This window comes from Nomascus leucogenys, chromosome 17 (genome assembly GCF_006542625.1).
Source record: "Nomascus leucogenys isolate Asia chromosome 17, Asia_NLE_v1, whole genome shotgun sequence".
Classification (NCBI taxonomy): Eukaryota; Metazoa; Chordata; class Mammalia; order Primates; family Hylobatidae; genus Nomascus; species Nomascus leucogenys.
The window spans coordinates 34,639,212-34,663,494 of NC_044397.1; the positions used below are offsets into that span (position 1 = coordinate 34,639,212).

The 24,283-nt window shown below is 50.1% G+C and overlaps 2 pseudogenes; both read left to right on the top strand.

Moving 5' to 3' along the window:
- LOC100585686 lies at positions 1–7,314 on the top strand (annotated as a pseudogene).
- A 4,865-nt stretch (positions 7,315–12,179) lies between these two features.
- LOC105737670 lies at positions 12,180–12,933 on the top strand (annotated as a pseudogene).
- Positions 12,934–24,283: the final 11,350 nt, after the last annotated feature.

The window sequence follows — 24,283 nt, forward strand, 5'->3', positions numbered from 1 at the left end:
GACACAATGGTAAGAATGGTGTCTGTCCTGCTGTCTCTGCTGCTGCTTCTGAGTCCTGCTGTCCCCCAGGAGACCCAAGATGGTGAGTGGGGAAAGCAAGGGATGGGTGCTGGAGAGGACTGGAAGGAGGTGAGGAACAGGACATGTGGCTGGGAGAAGGGCTGGATGCAGCTGGGATTCCCTGGCATATGGCAGGAACGGGTGCCCAAGGCTGTCAACTCCCTCAGCTCACACACTTCCAGGAGCATTCAGGGAGCCCGTGCGCTGGCCCGAAATAAGACCTTCAGGAATCTGAATCTAAAACCCCTAGTTTACAGTGAAAACAAAGACCAAGCGACCTGCTTGGGGTAGACAGCCAGGACGGAGCAGGAACCACATGCCTGGAGCTGCTTCTGCTCCTGTTCCTTCCCTCCTTCCGATGGCTGGGTACACCTGCCTGACGCTGAGGGAAAGAGAGAGCAGCCCCAAGGGGAAAGTGGGAAGGCAGGTCGGCTGGAGGGATGGTGCTAGAAGGAAACCCGTGCCCTCACCCCACACTCAGACACAGCTGCAGTAGGTCTGGAAGGCGAGTGGCCCAAAGAGAACACAGTGGGAGCTCGGGGAGATCAAGAGTCACTTCTAGGACAGGGGAAGGAGGCTGTTTGTGGCATGAGAATGTGCAGGATAAAGACATGGAAGCGAATGGCTTCTCAGTTGTGTGAGTTTAAAATTCATGCAGGGCGCAGTGGCTCCGGCCTGTAATCCCAGCACTTTGGGAGGCCGAGGCGGGTGGATCACGAGGTCAGGAGATCGAGACCATCCTGGCTAACATGGTGAAACCCCGTCTCTACTAAATGTACAAAAAATTAGCCGGGCGTGATGGTGGGCGCCTGTAGTCCCAGCTACTTGGGAGGCTGAGGCAGAAGAATGGTGTGAACCCGAGAGACGGAGCTTGCAGTGAGCAGAGATTGCGCCACTGCACTCCAGCCTGAGCAACAGAGCGAGACTCTGTCTCAAAAAAATAAATTAATTAATTAATTAATTAAATAAAATAAAATTCATGGCATTTACAAATTGTCAGAATAGGTGTTTCACGTTAGTTTTATAATAATCACACTTATAATATGAATCCCATTCTGCACCCAAATATGAATTATTCGGGGTTCTCCAGAGAAACAAAACTAATATACATTGTATAAACACGCACATATGTATATATGCATATGCATTGTATATGCATATATACACTAAATATGTGTGTATATGTATATATCCATATATGTATATATGGATATATGCATATATACATATATGGATATTATGCATATATACATATATGGATATTATGCATATATACATATATGGATATTATGCATATATACATATATGGATATTATGCATATATACATATATGGATATTATGCATATATACATATATGGATATTATGCATATATACATATATGGATATTATGCATATATACATATATGGATATTATGCATATATACATATATGGATATTATGCATATATACATATATGTATATACAAAACAGAGAAAGGGAGGAGTTTTATTTAATATTTCTTGTGGCTCACACAATTCTGAGGGCTAAAAGTCCTAAACCAGCAAAGCAAGGCAGCAGGCTGGAGATCCAGGAAAGAGTTGGTGTTGCGGTACTGAGTCGAAGTGTAGTCTAGAGGCAGAATTCTTTCTTCTCTGGGGGACCTCAGCCTATTCTCTTTTTTTTTTTTTTTTGAGACGGAGTCTCGCTGTCGCCCAGGCTAGAGTGCAGTGGCGCGATCTCGGCTCACTGCAAGCTCCGCCTCCCGGGTTCACGCCATTCTCCTGCCTCAGCCTCCTGAGTAGCTGGGACTACAGGTGCCCGCCACTGCGCCGGGCTAATTTTTTGCATTTTTAGTAGAGACGGGGTTTCACCGTGGTCTCGATCTCCTGACTTCGTGATCCACCCGCCTCAGCCTCCCAAAGTGCTGGGATTACAGGCGTGAGCCACCGCGCTCGGCCAGCCTATTCTCTTGATGCCTTCCACTGATTGGATGAGGCCCATCCACATTGTAGAGGGTAATCTGTTTTACTCAAGGTCTGATTTAAAGGCTGATCACATTCAGAAACTCATGAGCAAGAGTAACTTCAGTACTTAAATTAGAAATCTGCCATATGACTTCCAACATTACTAACACTCATGTAAATTATATTCTAAATTAACTATGGAACTAATTGTGGAAATGTCCCGCTCTCTCAGCTTCCACCTTGTACCAAACTGCAAGATACAATGCCAGGAATTCTGAGAGGTATCCTAGCCTTACCCTATGCTGATCCATTCTGGGTCAGTTCTTGAGTTTTCTTGTAAATTCACCTTCCTACACTTTCTAACTATATGTATTTGTCCAGGTTAGACTAGAAATGTTTATTTCTCATGTCAAGTTCAATGCAGATTGGGCAAGCTTCCTCTCCTCCACAGGGTGACTCAGGGATCCAGGCTGTTTGCATTTTGGGACTCTTCTGTTTCATCCTATGGCCTCCACAGTCAACAAAAGGGATAAGAGACCGTAGGGGCAAGCCAGGTGGTAGGGCCTTGGACCAGAAGAAAGACATTAGTCACTTCCACTCACATTCTTGTTTGACAAAACTCAGTCACATGGTTCCAATGTATCTATAAGGAGGTTGAGAAATGTTATCTTCTTCTGTGCCAAGCAGATTAAACTCTGTAGTGAAGGCACAGAATGGTCTCTGAAATATCATCCCCAGCATGAAAGTAGAGCCTGTTTCCTTGAGTGAGGCTCCGATGGTGTGAAGCTGATGGCAGAGGAGAGAGCTGGGGAGGAAGAGGCCAGTGGCCAGGCCTCCCCCGCTGGCCCTCTGCAGCCCCACAGTGGGACTCCCTTGCATGGACCCCAGCCCTCAGAGTCTTTTCTTTTGCAGGTCATTACTCTCTGACCTATCTCTACACTGGGCTGTCCAGGCCTGGCAAAGACACCACAGGCTGCAGGGCACTGTCTTCCTCAATGACCGTGCCTTCTTCCACTACAACAGTGAAGACAGGAAGGCTGAGCCCCTGGGACCATGGAAACATGTGGAAGGAGTAGAGGACTGGGAGAAGCAGAGCCAAGTTCAGAAGGCCAGGGAGGACATCTTTATGGAGACCCTGAACAACATCATGGAGTATTACAACGACAGTAACGGTCAGTGAACAACAGCCCGCTGGGGTGGAAGGTCTAACCCAAGAGGCAGCCCCCCAGGTGTGAGTGGCAAGGGGTCAGCAGGATGGAAATAGTCCCAATCCCAGAGGAGGAACAGGAGACACAGCAGAAACACAGACATGTCCGCATCCCACCCACCCCACAGCACAGTGCTGCCCCCTTCCCCATCGATTGCCCCATCCTCATCCCAGGCCTCAGCTCACACAGGAAGTGATGGCAGAGTCACTTCCTATCCAGGCACCTCTGACCTCTCACCTCCACACCCCACCCATCGGAGGCTGATCTCTCCATGAGAAGGCATCAGACTCACCCCTGTCCAAGGAGGTTGCCTGGAGGGTGAGCCACTCTGAAAGTCACTAGGACCTGGGCTCACCTGGTGGCTCTGCCAGTCCTACCTGTTGACAGTGAAATGTTCCCAAAATATCTGGTTGAAATCTGCAAACACTGGAGCACTGAGACCTATTACAGACCTCCAAACAAGTCTGTAATATTTAACTATGTCTATTCTATGAAGGATGCCACAGTCTGTCCTGATCTCCCTTGCAGCTCCATCGCCTAGGACAGGGTGCAGCCAATATTGGCTCAATTGAAATTTGTGGAATCAACAGAGAAAAGCACCCGGCACACACCGTAGCCCATGCTGGGGGCTCAGGAAGTGCTGGATTCAAAACCGTGGGCTGTTAGAGTTCCCTGCAGCCCTAAAGTTCCTCCTCACCATAAGATGCAGACCCAGGAAGGGCACCTGCACTGTGGTCAGAGGAGCTGGTGGCAGAGCCCGCGCAGAGACGGTCCCTGTGCCCCCGGCCCAGCACTCTTTCTCCTAAACCACACTGCCGGCCCCAAGGCAGCCAACCTCAGGCCTGGTGAACTGCTGGTGTTAAATTATCATAGAGTGGGTGTCAAAAGATGGGCTACTAAGTACAAAACTGCCCAAGGTGCTACATGGGATCTGAAGGTTTCCAAAAGGAGGCAAGAGATAAGCAGATGTTTGAAGGATGAGGGATGGGAGGTCTTGGTAAGGAAAATGGCCCAGGCTGCATATCAGCAATAGGAGAGGATGGGGCACAGGTGATCAGGAAAGACACTGGGAGAAGCTTTGATGGACAGGAATAGAAATGGCAAAGTGGATAATTACGAGGAAGGAGGATGAAGAGATGAACACAGGGTATTAAGAAATAAGAGTAGCTGACATTTACTGAGCACTTACTTTGTGCCAGGCCCATTTATGAGCATATATAATGCTCAGAATAACCCCCTGAAACTGTGCTCTTGGCATTGCTGTTTCAGGAGTGAGGAAATAAAGGCACAAGGAGGTGACTGGCTCCAGTTCACACAACACACCAGGTTGGGGTGGGGAGAGACCTGGGACTTCAGCACAGACAGCTTGAGAGCTGTCAGAGTCTATGCCAACAGCACCAACCAGTGCTGGGTAAACACCTGCTTTTATAATCAGAATGAAGAGGCTGTGTCCCCTGCCCTATGAGGTCCATTTCTGAGAGTTGTTGCTAATGGGTAAGAAGGTTGGGACTTTAGAGATTTGGGATAAAGATACCAAACACCAGAAAGGAAGAAAGAAGTGATCAGGCCAGGCACAGTGGCTCGCACCTGTAATCCCAGCACTTTGGGACACCAAGGCGGCCAGATCACCTGAGGTCAGGAGTTCGAGACCAGCCTGGCCAACATGGCGAAACCCCCTCTATACTAAATATACAAAAATTAGTGTCGTGTGGTGTTGCGCACCTGGAATTCCAGCTACTCAGCAGACTGAGGCAGGGGAATTTCTTGAACCCGGGAGACGGAGGTTGCAGTGAGCCATGATCATGACACTGCACTCCAGCCTGGGCAACAGAGTAAGACTCTGTCTCAAAAAAAAAAGAAACAAAGAAATGATCAGACAGATTAGGTTGATTTAGGCGATGATATGAACTCCACCTAGAACTGAGAGAAAAGGAGAGCCTTCCTTTCCTCATATGGAATCACAAATAATTTCTATCAAATTCGGAAATGTATTTTGGTGTGGTTGTGACAGGTTCCTAAACACTCCCTGTAAGTTCAAACAAATAAAAAAGAGATGCTGCAGAAGAGATAGAAATCTGCCCACAGCCTGTAGCTCTCTTAACTTCCCTGGCTGGGAGGAATGCATATTTCATTTCAAATTGGCCTGAAATGCCAACCCATATAGTCTTTGCCACTCTGTATCAACTGTACATCCAGATAAAATCATATGCCATGATTACAGAACTGCATGCTCAGATTGCAAAACCCTTTCCTCTTATTGAGTTGTGAGGAGTGCAGGACTAAGAGTTATTCAGTTGGCACTAGGCTGACTGGCTCCCTGTGGGGTCAGGGGAGGTTTCAGAGTCTCACACCTTGCAGGAAAGGTTTGGTTGTGAGATCCACAATAACAGAAGCACTGGAGCATTCTGGAAGAATGCCTATAATGGAAAGGACTACATTGAATTCAACAAAGAAATCCCAGCCTGGGTCCCCTTGGTCCCGGAAGCCCAGAATACCAAGCAGAAGTGGGAGGCAGAACCAGTCTACGCGCAGCGGGCCAAGGCTTACCTGGAGGAGGAGTGCCCTGCGACTCTGCAGAAATACCTGAAATACAGCAAAAATATCTTGGACCAGCAAGGTACCCACTGCTTCCTGCTCTCCAGTGCTAAGCTGGGAAAAACCAAGGTGATCTCAGGCTGGGAGCTCAGAGAGCATCTTAGGCCAATCTCCTCTATCCATGTAAGTCACATAGAACCCCAGTTTTCAACTTCCAGGATTCATTCCTTTCCTGGGAGGACATCAAAATTTCAGGCAGAATGGGCCAGGAAAGCCACCAATTCACTGGTAGGCTTCCCTAAATATCACCCACTAAGAGATGAGGAGCTGGAGGTGAGAGAGGTGAGGGTAACACTGTGTGTAAGAGGCAGAGCTGGGGCCAGGCGTGCTGGCTCATGCCTGTAATCCCAACATTTTGGGAGTCCAAGGCGGGCGGATCACTTGAGGTTAGGAGTTCGAGACCAGCCTGACCAACATGATGAAACCTTGTCTCTACCAAAAATACAGAAATTAGCCTGGCATGGTGGCAGGCGCCTGTAATCCCAGCTACTCAGGAGGCTGAGGCATGAGAATTGCTTGAACCCAGAAGGACTAGATTGCAATGAGCCAAGATCGCGCCACTGCACTCTAGCCTGGGCAATAGCACGAGACTCAGTCTAAAGAAAAAAAAAAGAGGCAGAGCTAGGACTTGAATTCCAGATTCCAGATTCCAGATTCCAAATCCCATCGTTGTTTCTCTCTACAATGATGCCTCCCATCTGGGTGGTGGAGAGAAGGGAGGTGTGTAAAATGTCAGCCCCAGAAGGACAAGAGTGAGCCAGTGTGAGTGGAATTGATGGCTGCAAGCTGAGACTTGGATTGGAGATGTAGTGAGACTCAGGATTGTGCAGTGCTGCAAGGAAGAGGTTGCTGGATAGAGGCATGGGCTGAACCAAGCAGCTGGACTGAGATTGGGGGAGAGAACTCCAAAGCCCACTCAGATGTGGGAAAACATGGGAAAGCGCACGGAGCATTCACAACCTATTGGAGTCAATCCACGGGTGGGGTGGGGAATGGGCCGGAGGGGAGCCAGGACATTCCATGATCCAACAGAGAAGGATCAGGGAAAGCCTCAGCCTTCCCTGATCTTCTGGAAAGTGTCCCGGGGCAGCGGGCGGTGGGGCGGGCAGGTACAGAGCTTAGAGCTCTGCTGATTGCTGACATCCAGGGGTGAGGTGGGAAGAGACCTGGGCCAGGAGAAGTCGACCTCAAGCCTGCAGTGTCACACTCTATCCCTCCACAGATCTTCCCTCTGTGGTGGTCACCAGCCACCAGGCCCCAGGAGAAAACAGGACACTCAAGTGCCTGGCCTATGACTTCTACCCAGGGAAAATTGACATGCACTGGACTCAGGCCGGCAAGGTGCAGGACCCTGAATTATGGGGAGATGTTCTTCACGGTGGAAATGGTACTTACCTGACCTGGTTGTTGGTGCATGTGCCCCCGCAGGACACAGCCCCCTACTCCTGCCACGTGCAGCACAGCAGCCTGGCCCAGCCCCTAGTGGTGCCCTGGGAGGCCAGGTAGGAAGTAAGGATGGAGGCCATGTGGGATCTCAGCCCCAGTAGCTGCCCTTCCTGCCTGACGTGGGAGCTGAACCACCGCGATCACTGTCAATGGATCCTCAAGGCCCAAGGAGCAGTGTGGGGGGACAGACAGGAGGTGGATTTGGAGACTGAAGACTGGGATGCCTGCCCTGAGCTGACTTGGACCCAAAAATCGTCTCACCTCGAACCACCCCCCGCTATTGTCTAATCTGTGGAAACTAATAAATAATCATCTCTCTTTGTCTAGCAAGACAGAGAACAGTATTAACTGTAAAATCCTATAGAAATGTGATGTGATTTTCTCATTGGTCCTGCTTCCAAGCACTGAATTCATCTGAAACTCTTGGTTTCCCTTGGAGGCCATGGTTCCTGGGCACCCTGACTTGGGCAGATCCAAGCATGGCCCGGACCCGCTGTCCCTTAGGGATTGTTCAGGTGTCCCCTGGTGACATCCACAGGCGTGGCCATGGCCACTCTGGCTGTGAGGTGCTAGAACCCTGCAAGCTCTTTCACACAAACCCAAGCCTCTTCTGTGCCTCGGTTTCCCCACATTTCTTGGCTTCCTGGGAGACCCAGCCCTCCACTCCAGCTGCTTCACATCTCCACACCATGTCGGCCTTGGCCCACCAGCCAAAGCTTATTTGAGAGCTCTCAGCTCTCCAGGGTACAGCTCAATGAAGCAGGAATTGGCCCTGAGGTTCTCAGACTCCCTCTGAGTCCCTGAGAGTGAGTTTCCTCAAATGAGTCACCAACTGCCATGCACAGGTATCAACCCCAAACACACAGCAGAGCTCTCACCTTGACCTTCTCGTGAAGCCTCACCTGCCTGTGTCTGTGCTCTTCCTTCCTGTGGGACAAGAACTTTCCTTTTTTTCTTTCTTGTTTTTTTTTTTTTGGTTTTGTTTTTTGAGATGGAGTCTTGCTCTGTTGCCCAGGCTGGATTGCAGTGTTGCAATCTCAGCTTACTACAAACTCCGCCTCCCGGGTTCCAGCGATTCTCCTGCCTCAGCCTCCCAAGTAGCTGAGATTACAGGCATCAGCCACTACGCCCGGCTAATTTTTCTATTTTTAGTAGAGACAGGGTTTCACCATGTTGGCCAGGCTCGTCTGGAACTCCTGACCTCAGGTGACCTGCCTGCCTTGGCCTCCCAAAGTGCTAGCATTACAGGCGTGAGCCACTGCGTCTAGCGACAAGAACTTTCTTTACATCCTATACTCAGCCTCCCACTCTGGATTATTCCAAAATCCATCCTCCAAGCTGGGTTCCATAGAAGAATCATTCCCAGACTTCGGAATTCCGAGTTAATCATCTTGTCTTTCATGAAAGCCTAAATTTGAATGCTACAATTTTTTGTTTTAACACTTCGACTCCAGTTTGAAAATCAAAGCTGAGAAATTACTTTTTTTTTTTTTTTAAGTCTACATGAAATCCACCTTTCTCTCTTCCAGGGCAAAAACATCCTATCTGAACAGTGTCCAAGTTCAGGAAAGAAAATGCAAATAGTCGCCAGGCGCAGTGGCTCACGCCTGTAATCCCAGCACTTTGGGAGGCCCAGGAGGGCAGATCATGAGGTCAGGAGATCCAGATCAGCCTGGCCAACATAGTGAAACCCCGTCTTTACTGAAAACACAAAAAATTAGCCGGGTGTGGTGGTGTGTGCCTATAATTTCAGCTACTTGGGAGGCTGAGGCAGGAGAATAGCCGGGTTTGGTGATGTGCGCCTGTAATCCCAGCTACTTGGGAGGCTGAGGCAGGAGAATCACATGAACCCAGGAGGCAGAGGTTGCAGGGAGCTGAGATCTCGCCACTGCACTCCAGCCTGGGCGACGGTGCAAGACTCTGTCTCAAAAAAAGAAAATGCAAATAATCAAGAGAAAAAAATATAGCATGTGATATGTGAATATGAGGACACTTGGAGCAAATAAAAGGTGAAAGTTAAACATTTAAGATCCACGAAGAAACCAAAATCCGCATGATCAGACCAGGGCTAAGGAAAATTGGAACAGGAGATGTGACCTCATCTATAACAGGAGACATGGATGATGATAAAGGAGGAGAGAGAAGCCGCAGGATTCAAGTCCTGGGCAGGTGTGGGGCAGGAGGAGAGGGACACAGGGCTACTGAGATACTCAGGGAAAACTTTCTGGAGCAATTCAGATTTCAGAGAGATGTGGAGGCCTAAGACAGCTTGCCAAGCCAAGGTCAGAAGATTTCCATGCAGAATGGGATTTTACATTCGTTGTTCTTTTGAGTCTCCAGTGCCTACTAGAGAATCAAATATACAATAGGTCCGGGCACGGTGGCTCATGCCTGTAATCTCAGCTCTTTGGGATGTCAAAGTGGGAGGATTGCTTGAGCCAGGAGTTCCAGATCAGTCTGGCCGACATAGCAAGACCCCGTCTCTACATTTAAAAAAATAAAAAATTATCTGGGCATGGTGGCACACAATTGTAGTCCCAGCTACTTGGGAGACTGAGGCAGGAAGATCACTTGAGCATGGGAAGTCAAGGCTGCTGTGAGCTGTGATTGTACCATTGCACTCCAGCCTGAGCAACAGAGCAAGACCCTGTCTCAAAAAAAAAAAAAAATACACATATTAATACAATAGGTAATTAATACATAATTTCTGGATGAATCAATAAATACATAAGCAAAGGCAATAGAAAGCACTAAGTATTTCTGATGACCAAGAAGAACCCCTTGGCTGGGACAGTGAATTCTACTGGGAAAGCAGGTTGAAAAAGCAAAGCTCAGAGAAATTGAAGAGGACCTTAACGTATGTATACCTTGCTATACCTGACTGATGTCTTTTGCCTGATTCAGTGTGCATCATTCTTCCAGCCTACCTGGGAACTATCCCCAGGAGAGTCCACCAGAGAGAGACAAGATAGTCTAAGGCAGGGGTCCCCAACTCCCGGTACCCGTTCATGGCCTGTTAGGAGCTGAACCACACAGCAGAAGGTGAGCTGCAGGGTCGAAGCTTCATCTGTATTTACAGCTGCTCCCCCACCCCCCGACCATTGCTCCCATTACTGCCTGAACTCACCTCCTGTCAGATCAGCAGCAGCATTAGATTCTCATAGAAGCACAAACCCTATTGGGAACTGTGCAAGAAAGGTATGTAGGTTGTACGTTCCTTATGAGAATCTAACGCCTGATGATCTGTCACTGTTTCCCATCAACCCCAGATGGGACCATCTAGTTGCAAGAAAACAAGCCCAGGGCTCCCACTGATACTACACCATGGCGAGTTTTAGAATTATTTCATTATATATTACAACGTAATAATAATAGAAATAAAGTGCACAATAAACGGGATGCACTGGAATCATCCCAAAACCATTCCCCTCCCCAGTCCGTGGAAAAACTGTCTTCTACAGAGCCGGTCCCTGGTGCCAAAGAGATTGGAGACCGCCGGCTTAAACAATAAGAGGTCTTTTTCTCAGGCAGGTTTCAATCAGCTCTGGGCTGGATTCGCTATGGCTTTTGCCTGCCCCCTACTGGTCCAGGAAATAGTTGCAGCCAAGTATTAGGATCCAGTACTTGGGAATTTGGCTCAAAGCCTGGATGCAAAGGCCATGAGATAGCGGTCATCCGGTCTTCCTCGCACAACTCGCACAATTCCCGCCGTCCTTTTTTTTTTTTTTTTTTTTTTTGAGAGGGAGTTTCACTCTTGTTGCCCAGGCTGGAGTGCAATGGCGCGATCTAGGCTCACTGCAACTTCCAACTCCTGGGTTCAAACGATTCTCCTGCTTCAGCTTCCCATGTAGCTGAGATTACAGGCGCCCGCCACCACACCCAGCTAATTTTTTGTATTTTTAGTAGAGACGGGGTTTCATCATGTTGGCCAGGCTGGTCTCCAACTCCTGACCTCAGATGATCCACACGCCTCGACCTCCCAAAGTGCTGGGATTACAGGCGTCAACCACGGCGCCCAGCCAATTCCTGCCTTTTATTATGGAGGAAAACCTCCGCGGGATGACAGCACACCCAGTGGACGTCTGTTACCTCATCAAACTTGGGTCCAACCACCAGGTGCTGCGAACACTGACATGTGGATTCCAGTGAGAGAAACTGAGGCATTTATTGCAGGGTGTCAAGCAAGGAGAATCAGCCAGCTCAAGTGTAAGACCTAAATTCCCCAACGGCTTGTACGTAAGGGTTTTTAGAGGCAGAGAAGCAGAAGTTACAGGCAAAGTCATAAATCAACACAGGGCCTGGCGCAGTGGCTCACGCCTGTAATTACAACACTTTGGGAGGCCTAGGCAGGTGGATCACCTGAGGTCAGGAGTTCAAGACCAGCCTGGCCAACATGGTGAAACCCCATCTCTACTAAAAATACAAAAAAATTAGCCAGGTGTGGTGGCACACGCCTATAATCCCAGCTACTCAGAAGGCTGAGGGAGGAAAATCACTTGAAGCCAGGAGGCAGAGGTTGCAGTGAGCGGAGATCGCGACACTACACCACACCCCAGGTGACAGAGCAAGACTCTGTCTCAAAAAAAGAAATCACTCGTAACCTGGTGCAATGGTTCACACCTGTAATCCCAGCACTTTGGGAGGCCGAGGCAGGAGGATTGCTTGAAGTCAGGAGTTTGAGACAAGACTGAGAAACACAGCAAGACCCCATATCTATAAAAACATTAAAACTTAGCTGAGCGTGGTGTCTTGCACCTGTAGTCCCAGCTACTCAGGAAGCTGAGGCAGGACGATTGCTTAGCCCAACAGTTGGAAGCTGCAGTGAGCTATGATCACACCATTGTACTCCAGCCTGGGCAACAGAGGTCTTTAAAAACAAAAAATCAATAACGTGTAATAATCTTTTTTTAAAGCTCCCTAACAGGATGTGTGGCAGGTTCCTGCGGCGGCGGCTGCTAGCGGAGGAGAGCCGGCACTCCACCCCTCATGGGGCGCCTGCTGCTTCCCGTGCTCCTGGGATTCTGCCTTGTGCTGCTGGCTGCCAGTGGGCCTGGAGTCTATGGCGATGAGCAGAGCAAATTCGTGTGTCACACCCAGCAGCCGGGCTGCAAGACTGCCTGCTTCAATGCCTTCCACCCCCTCTCCCCGATGCGTTTCTGGGTCTTCCAGGTCATCTTGGTGGCTGTACCCAGCATCCTCTACACAGGTTTCACTCTGTATCACGTGATCTGGCACTGGGAAGAATCATGAAAGGGGAAGGAGGAAGAGGACACCCTGATCCAGGGAGGGGAGGGCAGCAGAGATACCCCAGGGGCTGGAAGCCTCAGGCTGCTCTGGGCTTATGTGGCTCAGCTGGGAGCTCAGCTGGTCCCAGAGGGGACAGCGCTGGGGTTACAGTACCACCTATATGGGTTCCAGCTGCCCAGCTCCTTTGCATGTTGCCAAGAGCCTTGCCCGTATAGATTAACCTGCACCTTTTCTCGCCCCTTGGAGAAGATCATCTTTCTAAAAGCCATGTTTGGGGTCAGTGGGTTCCGTCTCTTGTTCACTCTTTTGGAGACTGTGCTTCTGGGTCTGGGAAGACTGTGTAAGCCCCTGCAGAACTTCCTGGGTGGGGCCTCTTCCTCCAGCCACGCCCTGGCCCTGAGCAGCAAAAGGAACCTCCAGCAGACACTGTGAGCCATCCATCGGCCTGGTCAGCCTTGTTCCATTTCAGAGACCATGTGCCCCACAGCCCCAGTGACTAGGGGTGACATTTCCTGACCTCCCCCACCTGTGGATATGGCCAAGTCGAGGTACTGGTTAACCAAAGGAGCTGAAGGAGTGAAGGACCAGCCATCCCCTAATACGCAGGATGGTTATATTGATTATGTCAAATTGAAAACTTTGGAGAAACTGCTCTCTCAGAAAGCAATAACTGGGCCAGACATGGTGGCTCATGCCTGTAATCCCAGCATTTTGGGAGGCCTAAGCAGGTGGATCACTTGAGGTCAGGAGTTCAAGACCAGCCTGGCCAACATGGTGAAACCCCATGTCTACTAAAACTACAAAAATTCTGGGCATGGTGGTGGGCATCTGTAATCCCAGCTACTTGAGAGGCTGAGGCAGAAGAATTGCTTGAACCTGGGAGGTGGAGGTTGCAAAGAGCCGAGATCATGCCACTGCACTCCAGCCTGGGTGACTCTGTCTCAAAAAAAATAAAAAATAAAAGGCTGGTGTTCCTTAGGACTGTGTTGCGGGCCCTCTCTCTCCCCATTCCACACCCTCACTCTCCCTGGATAACTTTCCCTTTGTCTATAGCTCCAGCCACCACGTCCTTGCGGATGACTTCCCAGTGCAGATCCCCAGTCTGGGCTGCCTCTCGAGTTCAGGCTTGAAATCTTGTCGTTCGGCCAGGCGCGGTGGCTCACGCTGTAATACCAGCACTTTGGGGGTCGAGGCGGGCAGATCACCTGAGGTCAAGTGTTTGAGACCAGTCTGGCCAACATGGTGAAACCCCGTCTCTACTAAAAATACAAAAAATTACAGGCATGGTGGTGCGTGCCTATAATCCCAACTACTTGGGAGGCTGAGACCGGAGAATCGCTTGAACCCCAGAGGCAGAGGTTGCAGTGAGCCGAGATCGCACCATTACACTCCAGCTTGGGCGACAGAGACTCCGGTCAGATGCCTCCTAGGCTCAGGCACCTGCTCTGGGAGCAGTGGGCTTCTCTGGATCCTTGAGCACCTAACCTTTATGTGCAGCATCGTAAAACACACTGTGCGGATCAGTGTCAGATTTCCTTCTTAAGCTAATAGAACAGAATGCAGCTTTCAGGATTCAGGAAAGATTTTTCTGCACAGGCAACTCAGTTGCAGTTGCGTATTATTGCCACCAGAGGACACTATGATCCTGCTAACATGATGAAAGGCTCTCCCAGCGGATTTAATAACAATCTTAGCAATTTTTTATTTATTTATTTTTTTCTCGCTCCGTCACCAGGCTGGAGTGCAGTGGTGCCATCTCGGTTCACTGTAACCTCCGCCTCCCGCCTCCTGGGTTCAAGCGATTCTCCTGCCTCAGTCTGCTGAGTAGCTGAGATTACAGGCGCGCACCACCATGCCCGGCTAAGTTTTCTATTTTTAGTAGAGAAGGGGTTTCACCATGTAGACCAGGCTGGTGGGTGATCCGCCCATCTTGGCCTCCCAAAGTGCTAGGATTACAGGGGTGAGCTACCGCGCCTGGCCTTAATCTACCTTTTATCTCTGTGGTTTTGCTTTTTCTGGTCATTCCATCTATGTTGAATAATACAATACATGGCCTTCTGTGCAAGGGCAATTGGTTCCATGCTTAGTCCCACCGGATGGTAGATGTTAACAAATATTTACTGATAAGTTGTGGCCTCTCCGACAAGGACACCAATGAGGCTGTCTCCTTCAAAAGCATCTCAGCTCTGTTTTGGGGCTTTGAGTCGAGTGTCTTTTTTTTCAAGCCAGATTTTACGTTGTTCGCAGACACACTCACAAGCCTTGCTGGACCAAAGGAAAAAAACGAGTTAGCCTGGGCACAGCGGCTCACACCTGTAATACTAACACTTCGGGAGGCCAAGATGGGTGGATGGCTTGATGCCAGGAGTTCGAGACCAGCCTGGTCAACATAGCAAGACCCCATCTCTAAAAAATAAAATAAAGTACATATACTAGCAATGATGCATAACCAAAAAAAAAACAAACAAGTTAATATTGAAATGTCATGTTTGCCCGCACCCCAAATAAGCACTATAACCTCTTGTTATTCGCTTCTCATGCAACCAGTCTTCTGTTCTCTGTGAGTCTTTGGGAAATGAGGAGCATGATCTTCTAGCAGTAAAACACCTGTAGAGAATCGCCTTATGTTTTTTGTTTATTTATTTGTTTGTTTGGTTTGGTTTGGTGGTTTTTTGGTTTTTTTTTTTTTTTTTGAGATGGAGTCTCGCCCTGTTGTCCAGGCTGGAGTGTAGTGGCGAAATCTCGGCTCACTGCAACCTCCACCTCCCTGATTCAAGCAATTCCCCTGTCTCAGCCTCCCAAGTAGCTGAGATTACAGGTGCACACCACCATGCCAGCTAATTTTTTTGTATTTTTAGTAGAGATGGGGTTTCACCATGTTGGCCAGACTGGTCTCGAACTTCTGACCTCAGGCAATCCGCCTGCCTCAGCCTCCCAAAGTGCTGGGATTACAGGCATGAGCCACTGCACCCGGCCTCCATGTTAATCACTCTTTCTGATTTCAAATAACTCATTATCCCCATGAACTTATGGATTTGTTTTTCCTCTTCATCCACAAAATTCTCTAGAGAAGTCTCCTTTGTCATCTCTTGGCTGTGCTTTCTATCTCACCAGTTATCTTTCTCCAAAGAGCTTCCTCTGCAAAGAAGCTTTGTATATGAAGACCATGTGGGGGCTGAATCAAGACCGAGCTTCACAACCTAAAAGTAGTTCACAAAGCTTCCTTGCTTCTATTCTCTGCAAATCTGTAAACTCTTCAGCTGACTCAATTTCTCTCTTTAGCCTTCAGATATTTTATTTTATTTTATTTCATTTCATTTCATTTGGACAGAATCTAGCTCTGTCACCCAGGCTGGAGTGCAGTAGCACCATCTTCGCTCACTGCAACCTCCCCCTCACAGGTTCAAGCAATTGTCCTGCCTCAGCCTCCTGAGTAGCTGGGATTACAGGCGTGAACCACCACGCCCAGCTGATTTTTTTTTGTATTTTTAGTAGAGACAGGGTTTTGCCGTGTTGGTCAGGCTGGTCTGGAACTCCTGATCTCAAATGATCCGCCTGCCTTCACCTCCCAAAGTGCTGGGATTACAGGCGGGAGCCGCCGCACCAGCCGATTCTATTTTTAATTTTATTGAAGAAGCACTATACTATTTCTCACGGGGGCTGCACCATGTTATGTTCCCACCAGCAATGCACAAAGATTCCAATTTGTCCACATCCTCACCAAACACCTGCTATTTTGTTTTGTTTTGTTGGTGGCGGTGGTGGTTTTTTGTGTTTGTTTGTTTTTAGTACAGGGAGAGTATCCCTAATCCAAATATCTGAACTCCAAAAGTTACAAAACCAGAACTTGAGGGCCATCATGGCACTCAGAGAAAATGCTCATTAGAGCATTTCAGACTTAGGATTTTGGGATTAGGGCTGCTCAACCAGTAAAGCAAATATTCCAAAGTCAAAAAAAAATCTGAAATCTGAAACATTTCCGGTCCCAAGCATTTCAGATAAGGGATATTTAAACTGTAGCCATCCCGACGAGTGTGAGGCATCTTCTCAGAAATCTTGCACACTATTTTGTCTGCTTTGATCTGTCACGTGTTTCCTACCATTTTGAAAGCATAACGAATTTTATCAGTGTTCACTTCTGATGAGAGGCAGTCCAGGCAGTGCAAAGGGCTCAAATCGTGGTCCCACAAGTCCTGGCTTCTGACCTGGATCACTGTGAGACCCTGAGCAAGCAAGAACTTGCTCCAGGCCTCAGTTTCCTTGGTCTCTGGGGGAAGCCAGGATGATAATCATCCATGCTCCAACCCCTCAGCTGAAACTCAGGCCCGGAGGCATTGTAAATGGGGATTTCCTCTTCCACACGTGAGCCGCTGAATTCGATTCCTTCCTTCCTTCCTTCCTTCCTTCCTTCCTTCCTTCCTTCCTTCCTTCCTTCTTTCCTTCCTTCCTTTCTTCCTTCCTCTCTTCCTTCCTTCCCTCTCTCCCCCTCCCTCCCTCCGTCCTTCCTCCTCTCTTCTTCCCTCTCTCCTTTCCTTTTTTTTCCTTTTTGAGATGGGGTCTCACTGTGTTTCCCAGGCTGGAGTGCAATGGTGCAAGCACAGCTCATTGCAGCCTCTGACTCCAGGGCTCAAGTGATCCTTCCACTTAAGCCTCCCGAATAGCTGGGACTACAGGTGCGCCCCACCACACCCGGCTCTTTTTGTTAATTCTTGGTAGAGGCCGGACGCGATGGCTCACGCCTGTAATCCCAGCACTTTGGGAGGCCGAGACAGGCGGATCACGAGGTCAGGAGATCGAGACCATCCTGGCTAACACGGTGAAACCCCGTCTCTACTAAAAATACAAAAAATTAGCCGGGTGGGGTGGCGGGCGCCTGTAGTCCCAGCTACTCGGGAGGCTGAGGCAGGAGAATGGCGTGAACCTGGGAGACGGAGCTTGCAGTGAGCCGGGACTGCGCCACTCCACTCCAGTCTGGGTGACAAAGCGGGACTCCGTCTCAAAAAAAAAAAAAAAATTCTTGGTAGAGACCAGGTCTTGCTCTGTCGCCCAGGCTGGTGTCGAACTCCTGGCCTCAAGCGATCCTCCCACCTCGGCCTCCCAAAGGACTGGGATTACAGGCATGAGTCACCGCGCCCAGGCTTTTCTCCCTTTTGACTCATTTTGAGGCCCCTGTCGTAGGGTCTTCCAGTATAGGCAACCACCGAGATGCGGGCCCTCCGAAGTCCTAGAGAGGGCGCCTTGGCCGCCTACACCCGCCGCACTTCCGGCCTTTGTGGGCCACAGCGACAGCGGTCTGCGGCTGTCAGTGCTGTTTGTTGCCGTGACTGCTGTTTGTTCCTGCCAGCGGCTGGGTGTGTAGTTGCTTGGGGCTCCCAGCACGAGGCCTCTGTCCCCAGGCACGCAGCGCCAGTCTCCGGCTGTTGCGCCCTGGGCGCCGCCTCTCTCCGGTCCCCCTTTGTTCCCTGAGCCAGCTGGGAAGACTAAAAGGGTGGGGGCTGGGAGCGGCCCGTGGTTCGACCCCTCTTTTCAGGCATCCTTGGAGCATGCAGGCTGCAGATTTCAGGCCGACACCGCTCGCACCAAAATCCATGCTGCTGTCCGTGGCAGCTCATTTTGAAAATGGCCTGGTAGAAAGTCCAGGTTGTTGAACTGGAAAACGCACTCTGCATCCCTTGCTTGAAGTTTTCATTATTCTCTAACGTGCATTTACCCCCAGTAGAGGGCAAATGAAGATTCAGACAAGAAATATTGCCTTTCCCACAATGGGACACTCCAGCAGGGGTGCCTGTACTGACTTGGGTTAGCTTAAGAGAGAGATGCAGTTGAAAAGCTTGTCGGTAGGGATCAGAGAAGACTTCCACCAAGTGGTATGTATTCAAAGGAGAGGTAGGAATTGGATAGGTGGACGACATGCTCCACTATCTAAGAAGAACATTCCAGATGGAGCTCAGGCAAAAGCACAAAGTTCGAAAAGTCAGAAGTGCAGGGGAAGTGGTAAATATTTCGACACCATCCAGATAAATGTTTGTTTTTGGTTTTTGGGGATGGGGGACAGAGTCTCGCTCTGTTGCCCAGGCTGGAATGCAGTGGCACGATCTCGGCTCACTGCAACCTCCGTCTCCCGGGTTCAAGCGATTCTCCTGCCTCAGCCTCCCCAGTAGCTAGAATTACAGGCGCCTGCCACCAAGCCCAGCTAATTTTTGTATTTTTAATAGAGACAGGGTTTCGCCATGTTGGCCAGGCTGGTCTCGAACTCCTGCCCTCAGTGATCCTCCCACCTCAGCCTCCCAAATTGCTGGGATTACAGGCGTGAGCCACCGTACCTGGCCCCATCCTGATAAATGTTTATTCTCTGTCGGGGAGTGGTGGTTAAGATCTGTGTGACCACAGATCACTTCTGCTCAAAAAAGCCAAGCCCCTTAAAAAATAAAGGTTTGTTTTCTAGAAATAGTATAGCAGGAGAACTGACTGCCACTTACTGGCCAATTTATTTAACCTTTCTGACTTTCAAATCCCTTGTTTCTAGGGGAATAGCGTTTCTAGGGGGATAGCAGTAATATCTTGTAATAGGGAGGAATGGATTAGGTTAATTTGTATAAAGCATCCACCAGTGTGTGTGGCAGGTAGTGTTAATACGTCGGAGGTTTATCATTGTTTTTACTGTTAATAATCATTAAAAATGTGATAGTTCGTTCCTTCCTTCCTTCTTTCTTTCTTTCTTTTCCCTCTGTGGCCCAGGCTGCATGTAATCTACTGGGCTCGCTGCTGCCCCGCACCGCGGACTGCCTGGGACTGCCAGCGCTCGCCAGCCTGCTTTTCCTCCTTTGGCTGCAGGTGTGGTTTCGCCATATTGGCCACGCTGCTCTCCGGCTCCTGACCCCGAGTGCTCTACCCGCCTCGGCCTCCCGAAGTGCTGGGACTGCGGGCGGAGTCTCGCTCACTCGGTGCTCCGTGTGGCCCGGGCTGGAGTGCAGTGGCGTGGTCTTGGCTCGCGGCAGCCTCCGCCTCCCAGCCGCCTGCCTTGGCCTACCAGGGTGCTGGTTGCAGCCCCTGCCCGGCCGCCGCCCCGTCTGGGAGGTGAGGAGCGCCTCTGCCCGGCCACCCATCATCTGGGAGGTGAGGAGCGCCTCTGCCTGGCCGCCCTGTCTGGGAAGAAGTGAGGAGCGCCTCTGCCCGGCCACCCCGTCTGGGAGGGGAGGAGCGACTCTGCCCCGCCGCGCCGTCCGGGAAGAAGTGGGGAGCGCCTCTGCCCGGCCGCCCCATCTGGGAACTGAGGACCGCCTCTGCCCGGCCGCCCCGTCCGGGAAGAAGCAAGGAGCGCCTCTGCCCGGCTGCCCCGTCTGGGAAGTGAGGAGCGCCTCTGCCCGGCCGCCCCGTCCGGGAAGAAGTGAGGAGCGCCTCTGCCCGGCCGCCTCATCTGGGAAGAGAGGAGCGCCTCTGCCCGGCCGCCCCATCCGGGAAGAAGTGAGGAGCGCCTCTGCCCGGCCACCCCGTCTGGGAAGTGAGGAGCGCCTCTGCCGCCGCCCGTCTGGGAAGTGAGGAGCGCCTCTGCCCGGCCGCCCCGTCTGGGAAGTGAGGAGCGCCACTGCCCGGCCGCCCCGTCTGGGAAGTGAGGAGCGCCTCTGCCCGGCCGCCCCGTCTGGGAAGTGAGGAGCGCCTCTGCCCGGCCGCCCCGTCTGGGAAGTGAGGAGCGCCTCTGCCCGGCCGCCCCGGCTGGGAAGTGAGGAGCGCCTCTGCCCGGCCACCCATCGTCTGGGAAGTGAGGCGCGCCTCTGCCCGGCCACCCATCGTCTGGGGAGTGAGGAGCGCCTCTGCCCGGCCGCCCCGTCCGGGAAGAAATGAGCAACGTGTCTACCCGGTCGCCCCGTCTGGGAAGTGAGGAGCGCCTCTGCCCGGCCGCCCCGTCTGGGAAGAAATGAGGAGCGTCTCTGCCTGGCCGCCCGGTCTGGGAAGTGAGGAGCGCCTCTGCCCGGCCACCCCGTCTGGGATGTGGGGAGTGCCTCTGCCCGACCGCCCCGTCTGGGAGGTATACCACGGAGGCCAGAAGCAATCTGGGGGCTGGACGTGGTGGCTCATGCCTGTGGTCCCGGCACTCTGGGGGGGCCGAGGCGGGTTGATCACTTCGGGCTAGGAGTTCGAGACCAGTCTGGCCAACATGGCGAAACATATGAAAAATACAACAGACAAACCAACCAACCAACTCAGTGACAACAAAACAGGTCTATCCTGGAGTCATACTCTAATTTTTTCTATTTTCCTCCCTTTCTGATCCTTTATCCCACTTTCTTTTTCTTCCTCTTCCTTCTCCTTCTTCGTCAAATAGAGGATTGAGTTATTATCACTGATCCATATAAAGTCCCTCTCTCATTTATTTTGATTCCCACTCCCCATTTCTATTCCCCGTCTTCCCATGTGCAACCTTCCTAATATGTTTGATACGCATCTTTTTGTTTGTATGCATTTTTAGAAAATGTTTATTGTTTTTGTGTGCAAAAAAAATTAATTAAAAAAAATGTGATAGTATCCCTTCCCATTATGGAGACTCCTTCTCTGCACAGTAAGCAATGTGGAAAGAGGAAGAGGAGTAAATTCCAGAAAGTGTTAAGAAAGATGTATGTAGAAATGATAGTAACCTATTCAATTCTCACAAAATTTGAATGGGGCATCATACTGTCTCTTATTATACCCATAAAATATCTTGTAGCATTTTTATCTGAGTGAAAGCAAGCATGATAATATATATGTAATATATATTTTAAAAAATAAATATACTTTGTAAATCACTTTTTTTTTTTTTTTTTTTTGAGACAGGGTCTGGCTCTTTTGCCCAGGATGGAGTGCAGTGGCATGATGGTCTCGGCTGGCAGCAGCCTCGACCTCCTGGGCTCAAGCCTTGGCCTCCCAAAGTGCTGGGATTACAGGTAGGAGCCACCATGCCCGGCCCTCCCTTTCTTTTGTGTCTTTGGATTTGTCTTTGTGGAGAGGGGACCAGGTAGGTCTTTTTTCCTCTGAGCAATTATTAAACCTGTGTTCCTTATGAACTGTATTTTTCTGTTTGAAAGCCCCTGCCTGGCACTCAAAACAAGACCAAAGTTAATACAGTTGGGCAAACTACTCAAAACTATATATATTTGCAATCAAAACTTCAAGAAAAAGCAATAACAATCCTCATTAAAGATGTTAGCACAGGCTGGGCGCGGTGGCTCACGCTTGTAATCCCAGCACTTTGGGAGGCCGAGGCGGGCGGATCACGAGGTCAGGAGATCGAGACCATGGTGAAACCCTGTCTCTACTAAAAATACAAAAAAATTAGCCAGGCGTGGTGGCGGGCGCCTGTAATCCCAGCTACTCGGAGAGGCTGAGGCAGGAGAATGGCGTGAACCCAGGAGGCGGAGCTTGCAGTGAGCCGAGATTGCGCCACTGCACTCCAGCCTGGGCGACAGAGCAAGACTCTGTCTCAAAAAAAAAAAAAAAAAAGTTAGCACAGGCCAGGTGTGGTGGCTCACGCCTGTAGTCCTAGCACTTTGGTAGACCAGTGCAGGAGGATGGCTTGAGCCCGGGAGTTCCAGAGCAGCCTGGGCAACATGGCAAAACCTTGTCCCTACTAAGAAAATAAACAAAAATTCGCTGGGTATAGTGGCACACGTCTGTAGTCCCAGCTACTCAGGAGGCTGAGATGGGAGGATTACCTGAGCCCAGGAGTTTGAGGCTGCAGTGAGCTGTGATCACATCACTGCACTCCAGCCTGGGTGACGGAGGAAGACTCAGTCAAAAAAAAAAGAAAAAAAAAGGTAGGCACTTTCTCTCAAACATCTTCTCTGTCCATTCACATGTCTGTGTTGTAACTGAATCACAGGGTTCAGTCACTTGCTATTTGCAGAGTCTGATTAACAAGAGCAAAGTGTGGTATAAAGTGACCTTTTTTTTTTTTTTTTTGAGACAGAGTCTCGCTCTGTCACCCAGGCTGGAGTGCAGTGGCACAATCTCGGCTCACTGCAACCTTTGCCTCCTGAATTCAAGCGATTCTCCTGCCTCAGCCTCCCGAGGAGCTGGGATTACAGGCGCCTGCCGCCGCGCCCGGCTAAGTTTTCTATTTTTATTAGAAAGGGCGTTTCACCATGATGGCCAGGCTGATCTCAAACTCCTGACCTCAGGTGATCTACCCGCCTCAGCCTCCCAAAGTCCTGGGATGTCAGGCGTGAGCCACCACGCCCGGCCAGTATCTGTAGCTCCTAACCCTGGGTCAGTTTCTCCAGAGTAACACCTTCCAGTCTCCTTCCTGAAAAGTCCAAGCCCAGCCGCCACTCTGTACCAACAGAAGTAAAGACTTAACCATTGAAGGTGGGAGAAGGAAGGCTAGCGCTGCCCATCCACGGTGGGTCTGAGATCCCACACCCCTCAGGCCAGCAATCAGACCCCATTGGCCTGAGGAATACCGGGCACAGTTGAGGGTGTGGATGCTACAGAGAAAACAAGAGGATTAAATAGATATTTACCTCCTGAATGGTGAGACCCTCCCTCATCCTTGCTCAGATGGCTACTTTTATCTAGAACAGGAGACAGCAAACTTTTTTCTATAAAGGGCCAGATAGGCAGGACACAGTGGCTCACACCTGCAGGAGGTGAGAGGATCACTTGAACCCAGGAGACAGAGGTTGCTGTGAGCCAAGATCGTGCCACTGCCCTCAACCCTGGGTGACAGAGTGAGACCCCATCTCAAAAAAAAAAAAAAAAAAAACGAACTAATTTTTATCTGTAGGCGTAAGGGTTGCTGGCTGTTTCTCCCTCATGCAGCCTCCAAGATGTACTATGGAAATTTAGATATTTATGAATTGCTTTGCAATGGAAAAGGTAGTAACAGCAACTCTGAGAGTTCCTGCCAAGTTCTACCCCGAGTGGAACAAGTTGCTGATTGTTCCCTTCCCTGGATTTTAACCAAGGTGATAAATACAGTGGGAGGAGATATCTGGCAGAGGTAGAAGCTTTGACTCCAGACCTTGAGCTTGTTTTTTCCCTTTTGCTTTTTTTTTTTTTTTCTTGAGACGGAGTCTCACTCTGTCGCCCAGGCTGGAGTATAGTGTTGCAATCTCGGCTCACTGCAACTTCTGCCTCCCCAGTTCAAGCGATTCTCCTGCCTCAGCCTCACAAGTAGCTGGGATTACAGGCGCCCACCACCACCCCCGGCTAATTTTTGTATTTTTAGTAGAGACGGGATTTTACTATGTTGGTTAGGCTGGTCTCAAACTCCTGACCCCAAGTGATCCGCCCGCCTCCCAAAGTGCTGGGATTACAGATGTGAGCCACCGTGCCCAGCTGATCTTGAGCTTATTGAAGTCAGAAACTTTGTCCCTGAGCAATAAAAATAGTTTTTTTTGTTTTCTTCTTTTTTTTTTGCCTTTGGGTTCAAGTGATCCTCCTGCCTCAGTCTCCCAAGTAGCTGGGACTATAGGTGCATGCCACCACACCTGGCTAATTTTTTATATTTCGTAGAAACAGGGTCTTGCTGGCTGGGTGCAGTGGCTCATGCCTGTAATCCCAGCACTTTGGGAGGCTGAGGTAGGTGGATCACCTGAGGTCAGGAGATCAAGACCAGCCTGACCAACATGGCAAAACCCCGTCTCTACTAAAAATACAAAAATTAGCTGGGCGTGGTGGTACATGCCTGTAATCCCAGCTACTTAGGAGGCTGAGGCAAGAGAATCACTTGAACCCAGGAGGTGGAGGCTGCAGTGAGCCGAGATTATGTATAGCCTGAGCAACAAGAGCAAAACTCTGTCTCAAA